The 19483-nt window shown below is 37.2% G+C and overlaps 1 long non-coding RNA gene and 1 other non-coding gene across 2 annotated transcripts in view; one reads left to right on the plus strand and one right to left on the minus strand.

Annotated features, from left to right (window-relative positions):
- The window catches only part of LOC112470123, a 194421-nt gene that overhangs the window by 22368 nt on the left and 152570 nt on the right, over nucleotides 1–19483 (minus strand). The gene's annotated exons all lie outside the window — the stretch shown is intronic.
- LOC112470182 lies at nucleotides 19198–19316 on the plus strand. Its single transcript, XR_003042873.1, has one exon. It is a non-coding gene; the product is annotated as a 5S ribosomal RNA (ribosomal RNA).

Here is a 19483-nt window from a genome sequence, read left to right on the forward strand (position 1 = left end):
AGACTGCAAATTATAATGAACATAGGTTAGGAGGCACCAAGGAGTAGGTTTGGGAACCATCATGATCATATTGAGCATTTTCTCCAAAATATCAAACAAGGAAAAATAGATTTTAATGAATAGTTTGTTTTATATGGATCAATAATGGGAATGAAAACAAAGTTTAATCTAGATTTTCTAATTAAAATACTATCTTGAGAGAAAAAAAAAAGAAATAATTGGTTCATTTCCAGATAGAATAAGTAGTTGGCTGAGTATCTCATACAGTAAATGAAATGGTATTTAAATCAAGGCATGCCTTGCCAAATTTCAGAATTCAAAAGGTAAAGAGATTGTAAGCATTTTCAAAGTGCTAAAACACGATGGAAAATAGAATAGCAATGGGCATCTCAGTAGGCTTATCGGTGATGGAAAACATGAGATATACATATTCAACAACATTATGAGAAAAAACTTTCAACCTAGAATTTTATGTTTAGCAAAACTCCAGATTCTCTGACTGTGAAGAGAATTTTCAGATATGCGTTATCTCTCTCCTCTTTTCTTTTCCTCGTACACCTTTCCTCAGGAAGCTACTGACCTAGAAGACATCCAACCATACACACTGCACAAAACAAACAGAGATCAAGACATCAGAATCTAGGAAACAACAGCTACATCCAGTAGATATAAAACATAAAGAATGCAATCTATATTACTGTAGAAGGTCAGAAGTCTCCAGGATATTGATCTCTAGAAGAATAAAATGCAATCAATAGATTCTGAGACAGTTCAGAACTTGAGAACAGTTCAGACAGAAAGAGAAATATTGACTGGCATGTGAGAGGTCAGGTATAGTTTATAGGTATAGTTTAAAGCTTTACTTTGCACCGAGCAGTATCTGCAGTACCATAGCAAGGTAAACAGTGACTAGTTATTTAACGAAACATTGTTATATATGTACCAGATGTTTCCAGGTCAGTCCAATTAAGGTAGAAATTTAGCTAAGCTGGAGCTGTGTATCCTGGAATACTCACCCCTCTGTGAGCCCAGGTTAGGGATGAAGAAAAAATTGCGTGAGATTTGGAGGGAGGGAATGCAGCAACTGCCACTGATAACAGAAGGTTGTCTTGGGCAGATTTGCTCATGTACAAATACAGAACAGCTCAGTGTTTCCAGTTTGTCTTTGATGTCCTCTGCGTTGCATCTGGTTTGTCTTCCAGACGGCAGACCAAGCTGCCATCACCAGATGCACAACTGCAGAACCCCAGAGCTGGTCATTGCATAGCAGCACACTTTCCTGTCAGTATCCTCACAAGATCACCCTTGCGGGTCTGCTTTGGTAACTGGGTCTTGCTTGGCTTTTCAGAGTTCACCAAAAGCTCTGACTTGTTCAACTGAGATAGTGCTTCAGAGAAACAATTAGTGACTCTTCCTTTCTGACCTGTATTGCTCCAGCTCTTGCCATAGATCTAATATCTAAATTAATCCTTTCATCTCATAATATTCTTCTTGGCCTCCATGACTAAAAGTTAAAAGATTCAGGCATTGGTATTGGAAGTGGTTTCAGGGAAAGGGAACCTTAAGGACAGAAATGTGAAGTTGATTTTCTGGTCTGACAAGATTTAGATAGACTAAGGACACTGTTGCTGGGGATAAATAAGACATTTTTAGTACCTGTTAGGCCTTGGCAAAGGAATTACTCAAGTTAATACCCTTAGTCACCTAGAGTAAAGTGCTTTCAAAAGGCAAGGCTTTGGATGATCAAGTAGCTATTGCCAAAGAATAATTTAGTGGAAATAAAGAGCATAATGATTGTGGGAGCTTTTCATTGCTTTTAGAGTCCTGGAAAGAAAAATGGTTGAGCACAGGCCTTTAAATCCCAGATAAACATTTGAATAAGAAACCAGAATCCTTCTATTTTGCCTTGAAAGTAACTTGTGTCTCCTCTAGTCATAGTGTTGAGATTTTTGAAAATCTAAACCGAAGACTAAGCTTTATAAATTCTCTTAAATTAATATCAGGATATTATTGAAAAGGAGTGGGGAATTGAAAATTGGGATGGAAGTATAAAATTCTGATTCTTGTGAAATTCCAAATTCTGCTAAATCTTAATGGTCAGTAGAAGTAGCTAATTCTGCCCTTTCTGCATGAATTTTCACTTTTCATGAAGAACATGTAATGGGTCCTGAGGTAGCTGTCTTATGTGAGAATGAGAATCCTGTTCAAGACCTATCCACAAGGTATTCCATTGCACCTAGGTTTATAACTACAGTCAGTGCCAGCAGGCCCCAGGAGACTGGATCCAAGGTGTGAACCCTGAGAAGGGACTTTGGAAACCAACATAATTCTAAGACTCCACTGATTTACTTCATCAGAGCTAGACTATTTATGGGAACAAATTAGGATTTTGGATGAGAGTAGAAGGAACATATTGTTGAGTCATTCCAGTTGTTTCAGGGGGGTTGAACACTGGCCAGAACTCTTGAATTCAGTAAGCCGGAACGGTGAAGAGGGGGCATAACAATTTTCTCAGTCAGATGTCTGAAACCTGAACTCAGAGGTGGTCTTCACTGAACCAAGCTGAAATATAAGAATGTCTACAATTTACTACAAAAGAGCTTTTCCAAAACTTAGACATCAGAATATTTGAGATGATTTATTATGACAGATATGCTTAACCCAGAGGACACTGAATGTTGCCTTTAAGGAGAAATGTCCAAAGATACGGAATTACTCTAATTTGTGGGCAGTGAGTAATAATTTGTCTGGATGCTATAATATTAGAAAGAAGACAGTGGGAAAAACTAGTGACCAACGGGTCCTAGAAAGAGGTATGCCAATGCTCACAAAACAGCAACTTCAGCCAGGAGAGAATTTCAATCTTGCTAATCAAGTGAGTAAGATAAAATATTCGTCAAGGATGTGGAAGACAGGGAACCCTTGTTCACTGCTGGTGGGATGGTAAACTGGTGCGGCCACAATGAAAAACAGTACAGTACTAAAATAATTAGAAATAAGACTACCCTGTGACCCAGCAATTCCACTTCTAGGTATTTATCTGAGGAAAACAAAAACACTAATTCGAAAAGCTGTATGCACCCTTATGTTCACTGCAGTATTATTTACAATAGCCAAGATCGATTGCACCCTTATGTTCACTGCAGTATTACTTACAATAGTCAAGATATGGAAGCAACCTAGGTGTCTATTGACAGATGAATAGATAAAGAAGATGTGATATTGTATACAAACACAATAAAATTTTACTTAGCAAAGAAGAGAATGAAATCTCACTATATGCGACAACATGGTTGGACCTAGAGAATATTATGTTAAGTGACATAAGTCAGACAGAAAAAGACAAATAACATTATTTCACTTATATGTGGAATCTAAAAACAAAACAGACTCATAGATACAGAGAACTGATGGTTACCAGAAGGGAGGGTTTAGGGGGATGGGTAAAATGGCGAAGTACATTGAGAGATACAAACTTCAGTTATCAAGTTACAGGGATGTAAAGTACAGTATAGGGAATATAGTCAATAATATTGTAATAACTTTGTACATTGACAGATGGTTATCAGATTTACTATGGTAATATTTCATACAGTATATAAATGTCAAATCTCTGTTTTACACCTGAAACTAATACTGTATGTCAACTAAAATGTAAAAATAATTTTTTAAAAGAGAAAATATTCAGTGAATGTCAGCTTCTCTCCTCAGGCTTCCAATGGGCTCAGGAACAAACTGGCTATGGTGGCAGGGTTGGTGTTTATGTATGGGCTCAAAAACTTGGATTTCAGTTCATCAGGGCTAATCTGGCTGCTGGTCAAAAGTCAGCCTGCCAACAGCACAGATTAACATTGAGCCTTCAATTGGCCAGGGGACCACCAGCCACTAAGTGGCTAGTTGATTACACTGGATGATTTTCATGATGAAAGAGACCATATTTTATTCTCATTGAAACAGGCACTTATTTTGGATATAGGTTTGCTTTCCTGACTATAATAATTCTGCCCAAATCCCCAAAATGAAGACTTACAGGTTGCCTTACTTACTGCTGTGCATACCATTTAGCATTACTTCTTTGATTAGGAACCCATTTTACAGAAAATAAAGTATACCAGTGAATTCAAACTCTGTCAAAATCTATTCATTGATTTTTATCACATGCCTCATCATCATGAAGCATTTGGCTCGACAGAATAGAGGGATGGCCTTTCAAAGATGCACTTTGTAGCAGCAGAGGATGACAACACTTGAGCCTCTGAGGCTGTATCCTTCAGCATGTGCTATATTCTCTGATCTGTGATAAACAAGTAATAATCTTTCTCCTATTTTCAGAATTCATGGACAAAGATTAAGGCATGTAAGCAGTGGCCATTATTCTAACTATTACCCCAGTGATCCATTAGAAAAGTTTTTCCTGCCTAATATGCAAATTTGGGTTCTCCTGGTTTATAGAATTTTGTTTCCAGTGGAAGAATACTTCCAAGAGGTGGCATAATAAAATTATTCTATTAACTGGATGCTGAGGCTGCCACTTGGCATGTTAGGGCTTTTCATGTCAATGAACCAGTATATAAAGAAGTGAGTAACTATAGTGGTTGGGCAATTGATCCTGATTACTAAGAGGAAACTGGATTGTACTAAAGCATAGAAGTATGGAATAATATGACCAGAATATAGGATGTCCTCTGGTGTGTTACTTAGTACTTCTACGTCCTATTAAAATAATAGTAAACATCAACAATGAAACAAAGGCACGACATCTAATAGCACAGATATTCCAGAATTAAAGTTTGGGTCACCCCACCAGGTGTGGCATCATGACTAGCTGGGTTACTTTCTGAAGATGAAGGGGACATGGTGTGGATATTGTCAGAAATAAACATTGAATACCAGATGTCTGCACGTGAGCAGCTGTACAAATGAGCCCTTTGGTGTTTGTGAATATTCTATGCTTTGATATGGATATTTTTTGCATATATAATTCAATTTTTAAAAATGCTTTTCTCCCTTATTCATTAAACATCTAAAAATAAGTGGTGTTAAGAATGAGAAATAATGATTGGACTTAAACTCTGTATTGCAAGTTCAGAATATCATAGGAGGAGAGTGAATTAACTAGAAGAGAAAGGAAAATACCCCAAGATGAATAAGTACAAAGAAATGATAGACAGTAGTTTTTGTCTTTTTTGGAGAGAAGGTTAGTGTGTTTTCAGTTTAACAGAGAATAATTGTATAATTTTATATGGAAGCATGATTTCGCTATTGTTTATTCAGGAGCAAACTTGTTTAAATGAGATGTATGAATGACAAGTTGAAAAGAGATTATTATTTCTAGTTTGTACTGTTAACTTGATTAAGTGAGCTGGGATCTTTTTTTTTTCCCCCAGAATGTCCATGTAGTGGGCTGAATGGTGGCCGCCTAAAAGAAATAACCACCTTGAACCTGTGAATGTGACTTTATTTGTAAAAAATGTCTTTGCAGATACAGTTAAGATTAGGATCTTGAAATGAGTTTATCCTTGATTATGCAGGTAGACCCTAAATACAAATATACGTGTCCTTATAAGAGGAACATACGAACAGAAGAGGAGAAGGTCATATGAAGACAGAGGCAGAGATTAGACTTACGCTGTTACAAGCCAAGGAAAAGCCTGAAGCCACCAATAGCTGGAAGAGGCAATGAAGACTTCTCCCTTAGTGTCATTAGAGAGAGCATGGCCCTCCCAATACCTTGATTTTGGACTTCTGGACGCCAGAAATGTAAGAGCTACAGATTTCTGTTGTTTTAAGCCACCAAGTTTTTGGTAATTTGTACAGCAGTCCTGGAAAACTAATATGACCCATTAGGTTATACTGTAATTCTGGGTTATAGTTGGTGAAAATAGACTTGGAATTTACTTGGAAGGCAGGAGTAATGGATATTGCTCTCTAAATTCAGGTACAATGATGGATAGATGAAGAGTGCCTGAAAACCAACTCTGTCCTCATTGCCAAAGATGCTGACCAACAGCGGCCTCCAACCAACCAGTTGTAGTGTGTAGCTGCAGACACATAAGTGGTAGTTACACAACAGAAATATCTTTGCACAGAACTATCCACAAGTCTTCCCTATCTGAGTCCATCATGGTAGCTTGATGAACTTTCCATTGAAGCGCTGACTTGCCTACTCTTGTGAGTGTCTTGGGTGAACCACGGGTGAAACTCTTATTTATAATTAGTATTTCTCCATCCATACATTCACATGCCCAGCAACCTCCTGGTACAGGTTGCATATTAAACAACTCTGTGGGATAACACTGACATTTATAATCAACACAGATTCACATATTTATTATGGCAATTTACTATTCCAGAAAATGAGAATGTTATATTTGTTTGCTTTTTATAATCCACTGAAAAACTAGTAGAGGTGCTTTTTAGTTTGTAACTGATTAAGGCCAAATTGAATTTTAATTTAATCGGTTCTAGAAAGATGGAATCATAAAGGACTTTCAATATCAAGTCTAACTACCTGATTTTGTAGGTAAATAAAACAAGAACTAAAGATGGTGAAGGAACATTGAGCCATCAATCAAGCCAGAGATGGGACTAGAACTCAAGTTCCTTGACCACTTTTGTGGTCCTCCTACAATACAGAGTTTCTCTGACAGAAGGCTGATTCAAGGAATGAAAAGGTGTCTCGATTAAGTTAACCAAGTTCTATAATAGCAGGTGACAAGTATGTATTCTTACATTTTGTGACTAGAGACCATTTGTGGGAAAGGTAAAAAATGGCACTATGGCTCTGTATTTTTATTTTTAGTCTCTTTTGGTTGGAAAAGCGAATAAATAATGAGTCCAGCCTATTGGTGACTGTTATGGGTCAAACTGGATCCCCTCACCCACATTTATAAGATGAATCCTCACTCACAGTACCTCAGAATGTGATGTCACTTGAAATTAAGGTCTTTATCAAGTTAAAATGAAATCATTGTGGTAGGCCTGAATCCAATATGACTTAAGTACTTATAAAAAAAAAGAAGGGGGGAAATTTAGAGACAGACTCACATACTGAAAAGGCCACATGAAGAGAGCCATCTACAAGTCAAGGAAAAAGATCTGGAACAAAGGTTTCCTTCACAGCCCTTGGAAGGAACGCACCCTGCCGACACTTTGGTTTGGACTTCTGGTCTCCAGCACTGTGAGACAATCTGTTTCTGTTGTTTGTTTCACAGCCACCTACCCTGTCTGTGCTGCAATGTCCTGGAGCCATTGCAAACCAGAACAGGGACAGACTGGAACAATGATGCTTCTCTGAGGAGCAGAAGGCTATTTTCTAAGGAGGAGGCTCCACAGTACATTTTTAGTTGGTTTATGTTATAAGATAAAATATAAGAACACGTAAGGTATTAAAATGCCATTGCAAATCTATTCAAAAGAAAAGTGGAGCATACAGAGGATGTGGCTACAAAAGGCAAGCCCTGGGCTAAGTATGTTCATGATTTGAAGAGTTTTATGAGTTTTGATATGACATCAAATAATGTCAACACAATTATAAAGTAATTATAATTACATCTTCCCTTCCAACACTTTTACGCAAAAAGAATGTGAAAAAAGTTGCATAATTTGTCAATATAAATTTATCAAAATTCATACCAAAAAAAGTTAGACTTGTTAGAAATATCCACAATGCCCTCTTTCACAGGAAGAGCCACTAAGCAGTGACTGCACCCCACTTCTGTATCCAGTGCCTGTCCTGCAGATCCTAGTAATTTATAATACTGAATTCTGAGTCTTGTGTTGGCATAGATATTTTTCTTAGTTATACTATTTATTAAATGTGAATTATACTAAACATGATTCATATGAATTGTCTCAATACCCATAAAAACTCAGCATGAGATGGGAAACTGAGGTTCACGTAGTGAGGTAGGGCAGAGAAATAATTTGCAACTTTTCTAAAGTAGATATTCTAAGAAAAGGGAGTGGAGGGTCCCATAATCAGAACCTTTTCTAAAATTTAGTAGAACTTAGGGAAATTCTCAGGCATCTTGGTCTATAACTTTCCTCTCCCCGCTTCTTAACCTCAGTCCTGATGGAGAAAAGCCTCCTCCACCAAAGCCACATTTGGCAAAACTTCTTAGCTGTTTGAATGCACAATGGGCATTCCTTAGACTTTCAGGGATTTACTTTCAAGATTCTTAAGGGTTTTTTTTTTTCTATTATTTTTTTTTTAAATAACAATTTCTTTTCTCCTCTCGGTTGTAAGAGAAATCTGAAACAATAAAAGGCCAACACAGTGAAAGGAACCCTATAGTTTCTCTCTTCCTGGTGTCCTCAGATACCGATCCATATTCAAATTCAAGAGGAGAGAGAGAGTTGGGGTTCTCCCACAAATCAAAGCACACACAATCCGGAGAATGCAGCAAGAGATATAGGAAGAGGTCGGTGGCAGAGGGGAGAGGAAAACAATGAAATGGATTTTTATTGTCCCAAGGAGAACAGAAGATAATCCTAGAAAAGAACTGCATCTCTGAAAATTTGCCCAGTGAGGGGCTTGGCTGGGGACTAAAAATATTCCGTATCTTCAGGGTTCAGATTAGTCAATTCACTTCAACAGATATTTTTCCTGCACTTTATGGGGGCATATAACTATACCGGGCAGTTGAGAATACCCAACTGAAAATTTGAGAGAAAAGACTTAATAGCAAGAGGATAGTCAGGATAAAAGAAAATGTACAGCGTTAGTTGTATTTTTATCAAATTGACAGAAATATCCTTTGGATCCAGATCTATAAAGACAACTATAGTGAGAGAGAAAGAAACAATGACATGGCTAAGGTCTTTTTCTTTTTAAATGAGACATCATGAGTGAATGCCCTAAAGGCGTTTGGTAATTCAATATTTCAAGACAATACATAGCTAGTAAGAAGTGAATCAAGGATTTGAACCCAGGTTGACTTGATTCCAAGATCTATTCATTTAGATTCCAAGTACTGCAGTTCAGATCTTCCACGACATTATAAAAACAAAATACTATCATCAAACCTTAAAATAAACCACAAGTCAAAATAGTTTTTTAGGCTTGAAGAATTAGACAGCTAATTATAATAGCATAATAAAGTAAAAAGAGCCAGAAATACCTGATTACGACAATTTGGGGGTAATTTGTCAGCTATGACATCTATATAATAAAAAACAAAATGGTATTTATAAATGTCCTAAAATAAAAAATGTTTTATTTTCAGTAACAACAACAACATAAAGATTTTGGTTTTCAATAACTTATTTGGGTGTTAGATGCAACAGATTTTAGGTAAAAAACACTGACACTATAGGTTGGTCAACTCCACCCCCATTTCCTACTCATGTGACAGAATCGCTAAGCAGTTGCACTAACCTTGGATGACTCATACGTGGACTCATTTTGTGTGGAAAACCTCCTGAATTTGTAAGTCCTTATACTTAGGCATTTTATTGTTTTCAGCCAGACATTCCAAATTAACATCACCTCTAAGCCTAAGGCATTTACAACTAAATCTCTGAATTTACAGTGCTTTCCCTTCGCTTAAGCAAAAATCCGTTGTTTTCTCTTTTAATATTCTTCAAGAGAGGTTTTAGTGATCAGTTAGAGTTTTTATTTCTCCCAGATAACGAGAGAATTATTCTGTCCTCTTTTCTAATTTTCCTGGGGACTGGTCTGCCAACAGTGATGTTCACTCATATTTGAGGAAATACTAAATGTATAAACCCAAGTACTTCTATTTATTAACTGCAACCTCAATCTTCCGTGGTTGGTAAGGAAGTCATAAGGCTGGGAGGAGGTCAGTGTTTGGGGGCACGAATTCAGTTCTGCTATCTGACCAGTCACTCTCACCTTACATTCTCTCTCATCACTAATTCTCAAGATGAATGTATGATATAAGAGTGAGATGAAGACTTATAGGAGTCTACAAGTAAGGTGTGTATTGATTGTGTTTTCTCTTCTAATATAAAGTATAATTGTTGGCACACTGAATCTTGATAATTTATTTTGTGTGGCTGAAATCTCTTAATATTATTTGTTATTTTTCTTGGAATGGAATTCAATTTCACATATACATATTTAATTTTCATTTCTCACCTATAATTAATAACTACCTTCAGTTAAATTCAGAAGCCAAACAAATAGGTACTTCTCACTGGATTTTGAGACAAATTTGGGTGCAAGTATGATACAGAGGATTTTGGTGGTGTATATTCAAAATTCTGATTACTGAAGAGGAACCAAGGATACCCAAGTAAACTTCTATGTACATTTATAATAATAAATACACAAAAGCAAGGGGAAAATTTTTTTCTTAATGTAACAAGATTTGGGGTAAATGCTTTCTAATTTAGTACTTATGGGGCCTAGACTTCTTAACAGTGAACTAACCCTCAGTTCCCCAGAGCACAAGTTGGAAACTTCGTCTCCCTGGAGTATAACTATGCCTCTCCTTCAGGCCTTAGTCCACACTGCCTGGGATGAATATTTACCTTTTGAGATATATGTTCTCTTTTCCCTCCTGAATTAAAAACCCCCTAGGACACATGATTCTTTCTCCATAGTCAGTACTTAAAGACCCAATACAATAAAGAGCTTCTAATCAAGCTATGCAAATAAAACGGACTGTTTTTTCTTAACGTATTTCGATTCATCTAGCAAAAACACTGGTGATTTGTGAATTATAAAATATGACAATACTGATTTTTAAAACCTTTTAACATCTTTCGTAACCAAAATAATTCTATTTTAAAATGAGGGGGGGAAAAACCGTTCACTTGCATTACAAATTGCATTTGAGCCAAGGTAATTTCATTCTTTGACAAAGCTGCTGCTGACTCCAGAAGGCTAGCTTGGTGCCCGCCCACCCTTTCTTCCAAAAATATTAACAATATCATAAAAAGAAACTAAATTAATAATTTAGAAAAAAGGAGCTGGGCATTTTCATCCGCTATTTTATCAGCCAGGCAGCAATGTTTTTTTTTCACTTGAGAATGAACCTTAATCTTACTTTCTATTATCTACTTTCTGTTGTTCCAAAACTAGTTTAATTTTATTTCATGCAAACCGCTGAGTAGTAGCCACTGAAATGACATTGTTTCTGAATCTCTCTCGAGCAACAACTTCCTCCATTCTTTATCGGTGATAATAAAATCCCAGTCTTACAAAATTCAATTTATGATTATTTTAGAAAGCTTTTGGCTAAAAAAAAAAAAAAATCCATTAATTTTGGCACATGTTATATAAAGTTTTAGAAAATAAATATTCGAAAAAGGAACTCAAATAGAGAGAAACATTACTCTCCCCTTCCATAAATCCTCCCTGGGGAGTTGATGCTAATGGTTATTCCTGTTGTGGTTCCGTTGAAAATAATGTCAATGTTGATTGGTAAAAAGCAGCATTTTAGCAAAAGAGTCAAATGCAAGAATATTTTCACTCCATTCACATCAGAATAAAACATCTTGACAAATGTTTAAATAAAATCTCACAACGTGGATATTGATGTTTTGCGTATGCCCATTCTACTTCTGAACATTTAGAAGTGTTCTGAATACTTTATAAAGATAGGTTAACATACTGATACTGACATTCATTAACTCTTTTATAAAATATTAAATATCTGTTAAGTACTAGGCAGTTTCTCGATGCTGTTTAGTTCAATGGTCATGTTTACTTTTACAATTGCCCTTTTTAAATCAAATATAATTTATTTCCAAGCCAAGATGAAAATATATTAATTCTTCAGGATAAAATAAAATATTTAAGTTTTGAAAATCCAGTAGTTGAGCATACTATATGTCCTGAATTGACTTAAAATAGGGACTTGTAGAAATTATAAATAATAGAAAATATGACCAATGGATATGACAGAGGGCTTTTTAAAGTTAGTAGCTAAATGGATAATCTTTAACCAAATTTTAATAGGATCAATGCTCAGGGTCTCTTCTTACTAGATTATTTTGTTTAATAGATCTTTATCAGGAAGAAGTGGAAATGAGATGCGAGCCCAAGAAAGCGTCAGTCAGCCTGGTAGGGCACTCTGGCGTGAACATTCTGCCTGAGGATCCTGATGAGCCACGCCTCTGAAAGAGGATGATTTAAATCCTCAAAGCAGACTATATTAGAAGTTGATGCTTGGGATTTGCAAGAGACATAGGTGATTTGGCCACGGGAGCGGAACAGCATGCATGCTAGATGTAAGTAATTATAGCGAGCATTACTGGTTGCCTACAGAAACAGGGCTGAGATGATTGTAACTGTGTTCTTGTCTCCTGCAATAAGATAAACCAAAATCCCAAAGACTTGACGACCCTCCACATCAACATGACAGCACAGCACGTTCTCTTGCCTTCAGAGGCCACACTCCACTCAAGCTCAAGGTAACTTAAAACTCTGGAGAAAGCTTTGAACTTTCTAGAGAAATCTGAATGGAACGATTGTAGCAGATTCACTCACGGCATCTTCTCCAGACTGAAGACTCAATTAACAGCTCAGGGCTTTCTTCACCTGTGGCCAGGGAAGCAACCCCTTAATTGGAACCAGAAGTAGCTAATTTTATAGTTAATGAGAGCCAACATTAAATGTAAGTTCTCATTCATTTCCAAGGAGGGATACCATCAATACTCAAATCAGAACAAGCCCAGGTTGTTTCAGTCACAAAGATCTCTCCTAAGCCAAAATATTCCTACCGCAGAACCTAGGAATTATAGTTAAAAAAAAAAAAAATTGTAAAAGTAATTTAAGAAGATTGTTTGGAGGCACAACTTGTCACTTCTAGGCTGCAAGGACAACCGATGCTCTCAGGCTTCCCAGAGAACAATGGGTTGTTTGCAAAGAACTCCAGGAGGAAAGTTCTCCAGGGGCACAGGCCCACATTTCTATTTGGTCTTCCCTGGAGGGCCGGGTTGGGAAGGTGTTTGCATGTTGCATGACAATAATAAATTAGCCTGTGCAAAGCCCTTTTCTTACTTGTGAGTCCTGGTGCCCAGAAATAGTAAGTTTGAATCAATTCCCTGACAGTTTTACATTAGGTTTGAAAAATTAGAAATTGCAATAACCAACTTCTGTAACCCTTGTGGGCCTTTTTTTTTTTTTTTTTTTCCTTTTTCCCCTAGAACAATATTGCCCTGGACAAGAGAATTAGAAAGAAACTGGTTTGAAACATTCTTTCATGTGGGAAACTCAGGAAAATTTATAAGCACCATACCTGACCTTCTCTGAGAAACACTTTGATTTAATCTCTTTCATATTCTGCCTTGGCAAGAGACTTCTTTGAAACTTTCTCATTTTTTTTTTTTTTGCCTTTTTCCCCTAGAACAATATTGCCCTGGACAAGAGAATTCGAAAGAAACTGGTTTGAAACATTCTTTCACGTGGGAAACTCAGGAAAATTTATAAGCACCATACCTGACCTTCTCTGAGAAACACTTTGATTTAATCTCTTTCATATTCTGCCTTGGCAAGAGACTTCTTTGAAACTTTCTCAGGATGGGTGGAATATAACTCATGAATAAAATTTGCCTGGCTTACAGGCTACTGCTGAGCTGAGTTGTTTCAAGAGAAAACAACTAAGTGCCTTCATCTCAAGGGTGAGAGTCAGTCTAGTTTCTCCAACCTCATGATGTGAAGAGCACCATTCAATATAGAATCGAATCTCAGACCTTGTTTCTCCCACAAAACCCCTGCATCCCACCCCAACCTCCTCTTGCTTTCTTAATGCTGATCTTCGAAACTCTCTCCCCAACTTCTCCCCACCTTCCTTCCCCCTCGTCAATTTATCTCTCTCTCCCAATATCCCTCTGTCCTAGACCAGCCGTGTCATTTTTTTTTTGTTACTTGAATGAACCAAATACATTTTTTACCTCACTTCCTGTGCACAAGGTATTTTGTCTTCCTAGAAAGCTCTTCTTCTTACCTCTTATTTCTAAACCACACTTTTGTGCCTTCATTAAATGGGCCCCTCTACATCCTTTACATTAGACTTTATTCCTTTATGATCCTTAAATAAATTGGATCTTTGTAGCTGTTCTTTCTTAGGAGCTTTGCTTCACAATTGCATAATTGTTCGTTGTATGCATTTTTTGCGTGTGTGTTTGCTATTTTCTTCTCTCTCAGTTGATTGGAACTCTCAAAAGGTTGGGTATTATAGGTGTTTTTCTGCATTAATATATTGGTTGTACATAGCACTGAGCTCAGAGAAGTGTGGCTATTTAATGTTCATTGAAGTAATACATGAACAGGCTTCCTACACTGTACAGGATTCCTACTCTATATTCCGTAGCATTTACTTCTGAATGCCTCATTAGGTACTGATGGTATATGCATTAAATTATTAGTTATTTTCTTCTAGTAGCCCATTTTCTTCTATAGGCTGTTAGCAACGCGAGGGAAGAATCCCCTTTATTGACCCCTGATGTGCCTAATTGTTTTGTATAGAGGAGACACAATCGATATTTATTGGTTAAGGTCCTATTCCAGAGTCAAATTTCAAATAGTTAAACAATTTGAAGGCCTGAGACCCAGGAGAGCTGACGGTATAAGCTCTGGTCTGAGTCCAGCTCAGACCTTCGAGGACTGATGTTGTCCAGCTCAAAGACTGAGTGAATTCTCCTTTCTCTGCCTTTTTGGTCTGTTCAGGCCTCCAGTGGATTTGGGGTCACATCGGATAGCATTCTTATTTCGCTTTCCCAAACCGTGTCTTCAGAAATTGCTGACATTCCTAGCGGCATTCTTATTTAGACCTAATTCTAGTTCCTTGGTTTAACTCTGTGTCACTAATTAAGACACCGTTCCTGCCTTCCATGTCCAGTTCTTGTCCAGAGTCTGACTTGGATCTGATCCCCTCTCTGAACCAAATAATCTCTAAATGTCCAAAATGGCATGGGGGCTCTGTAAGCCAAGGAAACAGGAACTTCCAATACCTGGGGGCCATTGCCCTGGCAGACTGCCCTGCGTAGGGCAACAGAAATGGTCTCTTTGATCCCAACCAGAGTTTTCTGAAAACTGTTTCACCTTGATCTCTTGTGAATAAGAACTTTTTTAAAAGAGTAAAGTCTATATAATTATATTGCAAAATACGTCCTGGTGTTCAGACAAAGAAATTCACCACAAATATGATCTGTCTTTAGTATTCTCTATCTCACTTAATAGAGTCACTATACTTCCTGTCTGTCATGTTTGGGGACCTGGACTCATTTTAAAATCACTACTCTGCCTTCTGCAGTACAAACACGTGTTCCTCTGGCCAACACAGTCTAGTCATTCTAATTACTGTGTTCGGTTATTCTTTCAGTAAACATTTGAGGAGCTAGGTACTCGTTTATTCAATAATGATAACCGTTGTGTAATAAAACACATTGTCTCTGACCTCAAGAAGCCAGGGTTAATTGAGGAGGCTAACATTACAAAAAGTTATTACAAAAATTTATAATTATGCACTAACGATACTATGTGGAGAGTCAGCTGGACAGGGATATGTATCACAAAGGGCTCTACTTAGAGCAGTGGATCAGAAAAGACTTCTTGATTTACTATCAGCTCCACAGATTGAAAAGATCTGCTGATCCCCACCCCAATGAAACTAGTAAATATTTTTTTAAAAAATTGTAAGCTTCTGGAAATGGTACTATAGTCAATGAATGACAAAACATTTATTCAATAAAATCTATGAAAATTTGGTAAGAAAGGAAAGAGTCTATAGTATTTGAACAAAGACTGCTCCCTCTTTACCTCCCACCTCCCTTATCTTACTTAGCAAGGCAGAGATTACCCAGACTACAGAAGCCAAGAAATGAGAGCACACTTCCTCCCTCCCCCACCCTGCTCTAAGTTGAGGAGTATCTTTCCAGGAAGAGCAAGACTTCAGCATTTCTTGTCCTAACCCCAACTTCCTGTTGCTGAGGCTAAGTCCTAAATGAGTGCATTTAAGAGGCAGGAGCCCCCATCTTCATTCCAGTCCCACTAATGGAAAGGAAGTTCTACCTGGGGCACGACAATTGAGAATTCTGGAGCCCCTTTAACGCTTGCCTCCTGGCTTGTAAGCAGTGGCTTTATGCCAGAGAGAAAAGCTGAAAGGTTCTCAGGCTGTTGCCCACTCCACTGAGTTGGCTCCTAGAGTGGAGATGTCTGAGAGGAAGAAGCAAGTGATGAAAAAGGTAGTGACTAATCTCTTCCTCAGACTGACTTCATTTGCAACCTAAGGGTGCTTTCAAGAACAGAGAGATTGCAATGAAAGGCAGTTGGGAGGAGATTCATGGATTTGATGAAGATGCCACCTACATGGTAGGCCAGCTAGTTCTCAGCAGAGAATTGGAGAATAAGACAGCTGGGAAGAGCCTTCCTGGGGTTAGAATAAATATTTAACATGAACCTTAGAAACTATTCCTCCAAAGGAGACCCAATTTGATTAGATTTGTTTGTAAAGAAATTTATGCTCCAGAGCATTGTTGAAATAGTACAGCAAGCAACTGGAAATTAGCAGTTTAAAAAGTTTATTGTGGTTAGAAAAAACAGCCCTACAACTGCCACTGTCACCCCAGGGTGAACAGTGGGAACACTCAAAGTTGTGCCTCCCTAAAGAGAAGCAGCGAAAGCTTAGCTTTATGAAGGGGGAATAGAATTCACTAAAATAATTCAGCCAGTTACTAACAAATTAACTAACTAGTAAATGACAATAACAACTCTTGGTAGGGAGGTGGGGGGAGCTTCATATTACAATATATTACTTAAAATTATTTTTTTTTTGTCAACAAAAATTAAAGGCATAGACAGAAATGGGAAAGCACAATCTACAGGAGAAAAGAAGCATACCATACAAACTGCATGTGAGAGCAAACAGGTGTCAGATTTAACAGAAAAAGAGATCAAAATAGCCATTATAAATATGTTCATAGAACTAAAGGAAAACATGATAAAAGAAGGAAAGTACAATAGCAATGTCACATCAAATAGAGAATATCAATGAAGAGATAGAAATGATTTAAAAAATGGAGTTGAAAAGTAAAATAACTAAAATTTAGAAAATCACCACAGGGTGATTCATCAAGAGTAGATTTAACTTGGCAGAAAAATTAGTGAATTTGAAGGTGGACTGATAGAGATCATTCAAGCCAAAGAACAGAGGGAAAAATAGAATTAAAATTGAAGAGAGAGTCCTAGAAATGTATGATGCTATCAAGAGCACCAAGATGTACATTCCGGAGTGTAAGAAGGAAAGGGGGGAGATAAGAGAGAATTAAAAAACATAATAGTAGTAAAAGTAATAATGGCAGTAAACTCCCTAAATGTATTGATAAAGAATTACCTACACATCCAGGAGGCTCAAAGAGAGCCACAGACACTTTACAGTAAAAATGTAAAGTCACCATGAACAGCGAATTAACAAATACTGAACTATAGCTCCTACAGGAAATCAATCCAGGCTTAAGTTTCTATGAGCCTCTGTTCACAACATTTTTGGTAACTGAAACACCATTCGCATTATACCGGTTTATTTGCCAGCGTCCTTACAAAACAAGCCAGCGTCAACAGTGTTAACAACTCACCATTTCACATATCCATTTTTTCCTGTATAACACTAAGTAGCTATTAGCTATTTTTTAAATTCCTGAAGCCTCATGACCTCAATTTGGCAGAGTATTAGACATGACACCAAAAGCATGATTAAAAAAAAAAAATTCATTGAAATAGAAATGAAATGTTGTGCTTCAAAGGATACCATAAAAAAAAGTGACAGTACAACCCAGAGAATGGGAGAAAATATTTGTGAATCATATATCTGATAAAGGATTTGTACCTAGAATATATAAAGAACTCTTATACTAAATAATAAAAAGACAAAACTAAAAAATAGGTAAGATATATAAATAGACATTTCTCCAAAGAAGATATACAAATGGTAAATTTAACTTCTAGGTATATATACAAGAGAAATGAAAACAAATGTATACATAAAAATTGTAGATAAATATAGAAGCATTATCCATAATTGCCAAAAAGTAGAAATATTCTAAATGTCTATCAATCAAAGGAGCAAAGAAAATGTGGTATATCGATACAGTGAACTATTATTCAGTCATAAAAATGAAGTACTGATACATGCCATTTGAAAACATTATGGTAAGTGAAATAAGCTGGCCATGAAACCACCCATATTATATGATTCTACTGGTATGATTAGTCCAGAAATCTATAAAGACAAAAAGTAGAGTAGTGGTTGATTATAGTTGAGGGTGGAGGTGGGAAAATAGAAATTGCACAAACTTGTGAATATACTAAAAAACACTGACTTGTGTACTTTAAGTGGGTGAATTGTATCTTATGTAAATTATATCTCAATAAAGCTATTTTTTAAAAAAGAAACAACAACCGTAAGGCAGAGAACCAGATGCTAAGATCTCAACGGCGAGTCTTGGCAGAGTGTGAAAAGAAGGGAAACATTTTCCAGAAAGAGAAACAGCTAATGCAAAGGCCCTGAGTTCTGAAGGGCTCATTACAGTAGAGCTGGGCAAAACTAGTGTTTATAAAATGTAGTAAAAGGGTATGAAAGTGGCGGAGAGAAGCAGGCATGCATTTGGTAGAAAGTATACAGGCATTTGATGGCCATGTGAAGGATTTTGGGCTTACTCCAAAGACAAATGAGTAGATATTGAAAACTGTAAGCAGAAAAGACCCATGATATGGTATGACTTTTCAAAAATATCCTGGGTCAGGTTTGTGGAGAATGGACTGGAGGAGTTGAGTGGAGGTAGGTACATGGGTTGGAAACCTTTAGTAAATCATTCTTTTGGCATTTTTTGATTGCAGAAGCTGCCGGACATTTTCTGTGTTGTTATGGAGAAGAAAGGGGTCCTCGCTTTAAAAGACTTAGGGGAAGCAGGACTGATGTGAAATTTAAGGAGGCACTCATTTCAGGATTATGCTGCTGCAGGGTCAGCATTTGCAAGACCTAGAGAAAGAGAACCTCTTTAAATTTAAAAATTTTACACCGTAGGCACCTTACTGCAATGGTCCCTCCTGGTCCTGGTGGGAAGCTTAGGGTTTTGATCTAGAAAAAAGTCTGCTGCCCACCAGATTTGTGAATAGAAGCCTTTCTTAACTTCTCTTGGGTTTAGAATGTCACATATAAAATGAGATTCGTGTTACCTACTTCATAGTGTAGCTCTGGAGTGTTACTTTTTTAAGATTACAACTGTGTCTATAGCCATGCTACCCTGAACGTGCCCGATCCCTTCTGATCTCGGAAGCTAAGCAGGGTCAGGCCTGGTTAGCACTTGGATGGGAGACCACCTAGGAAGACCAGGTGCTGTAGGTATAAAACATAAAAATTAAGGGATTGTAAGCTGAAAAGGTCCAAGAAATCTATGAGGTTAACCAAGGATTGCCTTGCCTAAAAAAAAACTCGAGATCTAAGAAGCACACACGACTGGAAGTCCTGCCTCTAACATTTTTAAATGGGTTATGTAGGTCCCTGGCTGACAA

The sequence above is a fragment of the Pteropus alecto genome, unplaced genomic scaffold, assembly GCF_000325575.1.
Source record: "Pteropus alecto unplaced genomic scaffold, ASM32557v1 scaffold177, whole genome shotgun sequence".
NCBI classification, from domain to species: Eukaryota; Metazoa; Chordata; class Mammalia; order Chiroptera; family Pteropodidae; genus Pteropus; species Pteropus alecto.